Below are 8366 nucleotides of genomic sequence, written 5' to 3' on the forward strand. Positions count from 1 at the left end.
AATTACAGTTTTGTTTTGTTAAATTTGGCACAATTTTGCCACCCGTTAATAAAGTGGAACTTTGAAATATATATATATATGTGTGTATGTATATAATATATACACATAGATAATATATAAACATATTTATATTATATATGTATGTATATTAAATTAATTTTAGAAAAATTCAGCATTAATATTATTATTATTATATACTTGACTAAGAAAAAAGTCCTTTGTTGTTCACATATAATGATTCTATTACTATATAATTCTACTTTAGACAGCTTTGTGTCAGTTATATTTTGAATTTTCATTGCTTTATTTTGTGTTATGTATGCGATAAAAGTTGTGAATATGAAACGCAATGGGTCATTGAAATCTAATATGCCCAGAAGTTTATATCAAGATTCGACTTTATTGCATTATTAACACAGTCTGTTATTTCTCAAGGGTTTATAACGAATATTATTGCAAATAATTCCATTTTTCATAATCATTTATGTACATTCATATACAGAATTTTCAAATGATTGATTTGACTTTTGTATGGCAACCTTATTTATCGTTCATATTTGACGCTGTCAAATTTGCGCCAAATATATTGTTAAAAGCATCAAACAAACGAGTGGAGAGATATACATACATATATGCACATATAAGAATGCGTACCATACAGCGGGGAAAATCATTATTTATTTTTGTAGTTTTTAACACCATTAAACATTACTTACAGTTCACCACTGTACCTTGGTATGATATATTTAAATTGTTTTCTGTGGTTTTATCATTAAATTTTTTTAGATTTAATTTACGATCACTAAAATTTTTTGTGGTGATATATTTGGATTAAAATGTTGCTAAATTTTCAAAATTTCACGTTCATAATTTAAAATCAATTAATCTTAATCTTGGATGATAAGAAACGGATATAAGACGTCTCTTTTGATTTGGTTGCTCTGTATTTGTTTTTTTACTTAAAGTTGACGTAGCTGAAACATTCTAGAGACGGTTAGAATTTATCGAAGATATAATTGTTGCCTACTTTCCGATCCATTATTAAGTCTGATGTACGGAAACGTTGAAGTTTAATTTGAAGCAAACTTAGTTATTTTAAAATTTACAAATGATATACAAATCTGTGTACTGCAATATATACTGACACTAACTTTCCTTAAGTAGTATAATTTGGTACTGCAATGTATGTTTTAGATTTATGCGTGATCACGGTTAGCCCGTATCAGCAACCTATTTTTCATAGTACATACATACATACATAAATCGTCGTACAGAATTTGGTGTGCAATTGATTTAAATTTGTATGTTGAAACTCATAATAAATTAACATTAACATCGTTTAATATTTAAACATTTTTTAAATATTGCATTTTATTACGAGGCAAATAGATAAATATTACGCAGTACAAACTTTTTGCCTTCAACCATATTGCCACTGCTAATCTCAATGATCCTGTCATCAACAATGGAGTAAGAAACTCATCAGCCAACAGTTTTAATAGTTACGAATGCAGAGTGATTCAATATATTATCAAACATCTTAAAATCAACAAAAAATTCTGGTGTTGAAGATATGAATAAACGCAGATTAAAAACGTTATATAGAATCGATTAAAAATTCTAGGCAGCTATAATAAACGGCTGCTTACAATGAAGTTATTTTCTAAACGTTTAAAAAACTTCGAAGTTAGTCTATATCGCCAATAATAATCCCTTTTCTTATAGACAAGTTACTCTGGTTTCTTGAGTAAGTAAATCCTATAAAATATATTCATAGATAGGATATCGTCTCACATTTCAATAATCTAAAATAAAATAAAAAAATAATAATAATAATAAAAAATAAAATAAAATTCTATGTGAGATTTAATTCCAGAAAAAATAAATACACTAAAACGATTTCATTGGGTATAAAATTAGCATTTGATTCTGTAATCATGATGACTTATTCTGAAAACCAATAAATTTTAATTTTTCTCTACATTTAATAAATATAATTCAAAACTATTTCTATTTCTAAGATTTTGTGTTTACATTGGTAGATCTTTTTCAAATAATATGACTTTTGTTGCAGTATGCCTCCTAGGATCCGTGTCTCTCCTATTCTGTACAACATTTACACATTTACACTAATTTTCCCCACTTCAGTGAATGTACAACTTCCATTTTTGCAGATGAGAGTAATTCTTGCAAATTATTCGCATGTAGTAAATATTTGATTTAAATTAGAAACACCACTGCAGTTAATATTTTGTAAAATTGAAAAATTATTGTAAAGATTCAAATAATATATTTTACACAAAGTAAATTTCAAAATTCTATATATTTTAATGTGTTTTCCGTGGCTCGCAAGTGTGGCATAAAAATGCATGCTATCCTATATTCGCTGAGCGAGACATTGGCATCACTGCTGCAATCTGTCAAGTGTTATGTTTTGGCAAATAGCAAATCTTGCATATGTGCACATAATGCAAGCAAATTACATATTGTATAAAAATAAATAATTAATATACATTGAAAATGAAAATAATTACAGAATTATTTCTTGCAATTGTATTATAACTGTTTGCTTTTATTTTAACGATTGTGTTTTGTATTTATTCATATATTACATTTTTTAATGAAGACAGAAATTAAAAATTGCTTTAATAAATAATTAACTTAAATTACTTATCTGTCAGTCATTTTACAAATTTTATTAAAAAATTAACATATTTAAATTTATTCATTAACACTTGCAACAGCTGTAAATATTAAACAGTTGACTGGAGTTTTACATTTTTTTTTTTAATCACTTACATTAGATCAATTTTAAGTTTTGGCACGATTTATAGTGCGAGAGGCTTATTTGTAAAGTAATTTCAAGAAAGTGGACTCTTGTTTTTGCTTTGCATGTTAATTTTTAAGCGACTAGTGTTCTGTTGGAGTATTCATGTGTAAAGAATACACCTACTAATAATTTTAAAATGATTGCTTGATTTATTCTGAATGAAAAGGCAGTGGTTTGTGCACTGACTACCAAATAAGTAAAAACTCTACACTTTCTGAACGCATCATTGTTAAGTGAACTGAACATACTTCGTTCCGATAATTATGTGTATTGAACTGTTCTTGAGCAGTAAATTTTGGGTTAAAAGTAGTAAGGAAGTTTGTGTAAAGTAAAGTTTGGTTTTAAGTTTTAAACATTTGCAAATAATGATAAATGTTTAAAGGTTAGTACTACTTTTAAACTAATTTGATATAAATATAAAAGTAAAAACGTAAATTATTACTTAGGGTAATATATATGTAGCAAACTGTTAGAAATGTTAAACTGTAAATGGACATACAGTTATTTTTTTATTAAATCTACGAATAAAATGTAAGATCTCATGGTTAGAGACAAACATTTTGTAAATATGTATAACAAATATTTAAATTTATTTTTAAATTTATTTTGATTATATTTTTAAGGATACATAGGTTTTATTTTTAGAATTTGCGTATGTTCGTTTTATGTGAAGCTAATTCTGAAATGAAGTAAATATTACATTAACCGTTAATTGCCTGGTTCTGTATGACTTTGAACTACTCCGTTTGGACCAATTTAAAAATAATCTTAAATCATACGGAGCGATACAAATTGTCCTTTATATGAAATTTCAAAAGTAAAATGGAGAAACACCAGAGAAGGTCTCGTCTGTTTACTAAAGACTATGGATCAAGACTAATCCTAAAGAATTTCTCGTTCCCTACGGAACATAATTGACTAGTATTAAATTTAATTGTTTTAAACGATTATTTGTTATTGACATATTCAAAAATACAAATGTAAGAACTTAGTCTAATCATAGCCATGTAGTCTTTGTCGGCTGCGATTTCTTCTTCCATTTTGAACGATGAAGTTTCTTTTTTCTGCCGCATATTTTATTACAATAAAGATAATAAATACATATACATATTTCATATACAGATTTGGCAAATACACAGGTGCCAAAATGATTAAATTTTAAAAATTCGGAAATCATAAACGTAACCAATGTTTTGTTATTAAATTTGAAATTTCTTCTTACATATTTAAGTGGCCACAATAATCCGTAGTTGGGTTTCGTCTTGAAGCAGTGCTTTAGTTACGAAGCTTCCTTAAGTTCTTCACTGGCGGCTGATTTTACGAGACGGGTACCAAACTCTGTGCACAACGCAAACTTAAAGTCCTGGGGATAGGACTCGCTGTACGCACTGTTAGTTCATCACTCACCGTGTGACAACTAACTATCCAGGGATGTCATGTGGAGGCTGTGTGCCAACTTGGATTGAGGGTGACAAAGATTGCGCTCACATTTTCCAATTTAAATGCAATCAGACAAATTGTCTTGTGTACTTATTCCCAGGGACTCGCAGCTGCTCAACTCAATGATTTGTTGATTCTAATAACAAGAGATCAGTTTATAGGAAAAATCATGAATGGGGGAAAGTATTTCTAAATAAGTTTGAAGATGTTGTTGCATTTGTGATTATATGCAAACTTGAAAACAAATTCCAAATTATATTCTAATTATTGCTTCATATTATTTTGTCTCATAACTCTTTATATTGCGGATTTTGGTATTATTGTAAATCCATATATATCTCTCTGGTACTATAATCAATTCTCTTACTATATATCGTTGTTATTAATCTAATTAAGTTGTTGATCATAAAGTTTATGTTTAATATTAACTTGCTGTACTTTTGCTGGGGCATAAGCATTTGTAAGAATCCATTTTCGTGTTGCTTTGAATATTTTTACTACCATCGGTCTCCCATTGATAGGTCTCCAGTTTGCTACCCGGTTATTATTTATCACGATTTTCTGGTATGAATTAGACACTTCCAAAACTGTGTGGTAAATGTGATATATAATTTTTTATTTTTTATGCTTTTAGGACCGCAACATTGTGTCGTAATGGAATATTTGCAGTTGACGTAAGGGACATCACGAATTCGTCCAAAAGGGTAATGAGCAAACATGTAAAACTGTTTTGCAATTTAATAATATAATTTTAGATGTTAGTTTCAGTATTATTAATAATGTAGTCTTACCAAAATTAAATATATTAATAAAATTTTGGTTTTGCAAAAAATCAAAGTTAATTTTTCAATACTCGTTTAAAGACACCTGAATTTTTTTATAAAGAATATAAAGAATATATGTGAAATTTAAATGAGTTTCTCTTCTGCACAGTATGTGCCTGATATAATGTTAATCATCATAAAGTTCTGTTCAGTATCAGATGTGCTGGACTGCATAGCTTGTCAATAAGGTTCTACCTTTTTTTGACATAAGCTCGAAACTTTTTGGAAAACTTTACTAAGCTTAGTCATGAGCTGTTTTCATAATATTTTAGCGTTCTTTGGGAAGCTAACATATTTCATCTAATTATAAAATAAATAGTTATTAACTTTGAACTTTATAAGATCTTTTGTTGAAGTTCAAGCAATAACTCATAAATATAGTATACGTATATATGGAATTATTAAAAATCTTATGTTTATCATAAGTATATATCCTACATACGTGTATGCATAAAATAATGGTGGATATGCCTACTGGGGAACCAGCCATTTAAAATAACTGAGTTAACGCACTGCGTGCAATACCTCTGGGGTAGTGTGGAAATTTGCACTAGCTATTGATGGGTCAAAAAATACAATAAAAATTTATTTATTTTAGAGAAACCACACAACATAACATTTGTAGTTTCTTCTGTAGCGTTAAAGCAAAATCATTTTATTTAACGTTTATGTTTTTTGTTTTCCATACAAGCGTGAACGTTTCACACAATGGCCAATCAAAATTAACAATTGTGTATGAATTGCATAGATTTTGGGGCAAAAGTAACGTAACCTAACAGACTTATAGAGATAAGCTCGATGAGTTAAGTACGATAATCTAAACACAGTATATGACATTAAAGTATATATTTGAAGTGATAAAAGTTTGCCTTTATTATTTTATTCAAAAGCATAAAAGGAAAAAAAGTTTTCAGGGACAATCTGGAAAAACACACAAAATGGACAAAGAAAAAGGACGATTTTAATCAGTGTGTTATATCACATTTATTGTTTATTTAAACTTACAAATATAAGAAAATGGGTTACCCATTTTGAAAGTAAATGGCTCGCAAGGTAAAATTGAATAAAATACATTTATGATTGAGTTTTCGATTTATGAAAACACATCATTTAAATATTATCCACGTGGCATTATACAGTACATGATTCTTTTAAGGTAATATTGGATGTCATGTTGGCAATATCTTGGCAATATTTTGAAGGATCAAAAAACCTTCGTAAAATGTTTGATAATTTTTCGCATAAACACGATACTTTATGTAACCCCACAAAGAAAAGTCCAGTGGTGATAAATCGAAAAATTTTGATGGCCAATTTACAAAACTAAAACGTAACGTTATACCTTTTGGAAATCATAAGCAGGGCGTGTTGTGACGGGTTATGGAACAGTCTTATTAAAACAACATATAAACCACATTCATATCTTCAACTCCACGTGAAAAAAATTGGTAATTATGGTGCTGTAGCAATAGGAATTAAGAATTTGTATCACATCTTCGTCTATCTAAACACTAGGGCCAAATAATATAATGACTTTTTATGGTACTATATGGATTACTGAGTGTAACTTTCAAGATTTAATAAAATAATAAAAGAACCTGCAGTATTGCAATAAATTGTAATAATGTAATTATGTGTAATAATAAAAATATTTTTTCATTCTGCGTTATAATGTGTATATCCTTCTTAACTTTACTTGCACATCTAATGTAACCAATTCTCTCCAGTGGGAGTTTTTTTTATTTTGTGAGTCAAAACAAAAAAAAAATGAAAATTCACTTAAAAAATGTCAAACTTAATTAGCGATAAATCCACAAGTGTTTATATTATGGTAATTATATATCGCAAAAAAATTAGAATTTTATTTATAAAATAATATTTTTATATAATTATAAAAAATTAAGAGGCTTCGAAAAGCAGTGAACTACAACAACAAAAATTATTTTTTTTGTATTATTATTAATTAATTGAATTTTTGGTTGGCCATACAGCTGTTTTGAATACTATAAGTTTAAACATCATTTTGTACTCTCTTGTAACTGTATTACGTAAAACTTAAATTATTTCAGAAAGTGATATATTCAAAACTTAAGTCCAACTGAGCTGAAAAACAATTGTAACTGCGGACAGAAGAACTACGACTCAATGACCGTATGCACAACTTAATATTATTTGTTCCCCTGCATTCGATGCTAACTGATCGTATTTGACAGCAGATAGAAGCTGGTGTAATTAGGCTTCGCCCCTTTTGCAAATGGTCTAGGGCAGACATGGTATACTTTTGTATACTAAATTTTAGTCCCATAATCCACCTACCATTGAAAACTATATATATATATATTGCAAATTGCTGTAGCGTCAGCAGAAGTTGCTGAAGATCAGAAAAACAGAATGGAATAAAAATATATATCACAATTAAAACTGTGTGCGAGTTTGAGTAAATTGAAATATTCTAGAGATTTTTTCAACTGCACTTATTAAAAAAAATTTGTTTATTTATTTTTCAAATTTATTTATTTATTTATTAAACATCTTATAAAATTTTCACAATGGTAACACCTAATTTACCTAATTAATATCTAATTTACCTTACTCGAAATTCTGGTAAATACCAACATTATGGCATACCGACTTAATTTACTATTTCCCTCAATTTACCAACAATTTACTCGAACTCGCACACGGCCTAAATGGTTTCGCCATAATAAAATTTTTGACAGAAATATTTACATTGTTAGTGACAGTCAATCGGCCAGTATGTCTTTTGCTGGTATGTCATTCAATAACAGTAACCTGTATGTATGAAGCCTGTATTGGAATGTGGTACATTTTTAAATGCAATATCAATATATTCAATGGGTAACAAAGATATTCCTGGTAACTGCAGTACTAATGCATTGTCTGTAAGTTATATGTAAGTTAGATGTAGTGATTCCATTAGTTTTAGTTAAAGAAGAAAAAAATTATCAGAGTGGTGGTGTTCGTCATCCAATACCCGACACAATCGCCATGCTGACGGAACATACCCTCACGGAGGGTGCCGTGTCGACCGATTAAGGACTCATAATGCCTATTATCGCAGCTGGGGTTTACAGAAAAAAAAGAAAGTATTATTAGTTATCTGCTTTCTCACTGTCCAGTACTTGTGGTAAGGTACATCTATACTTTGGGGTCGCTCTTCTTCAAAGTTCTGGACGATATTACTAGCATTAACGACATTGACTTTTTCCTGAAGGCGATAAAGTATCTTCCCGGTCCGAAATACGAATATT

General features: G+C 28.8%; 1 long non-coding RNA gene across 1 annotated transcript; it reads left to right on the forward strand.

The window, feature by feature from the left end:
* Positions 1-3097: 3097 nt before the first annotated feature.
* Positions 3098-4974, forward strand: LOC119684494. The gene is made up of 2 exons (XR_005252736.1): positions 3098-3212; positions 4905-4974. It is a non-coding gene; the product is annotated as an uncharacterized LOC119684494 (long non-coding RNA).
* The last annotated feature ends 3392 nt before the right edge of the window (positions 4975-8366 follow it).

This window comes from Teleopsis dalmanni, chromosome 2 (assembly GCF_002237135.1).
Source record: "Teleopsis dalmanni isolate 2A chromosome 2, ASM223713v2, whole genome shotgun sequence".
Taxonomy (NCBI): domain Eukaryota; kingdom Metazoa; phylum Arthropoda; class Insecta; order Diptera; family Diopsidae; genus Teleopsis; species Teleopsis dalmanni.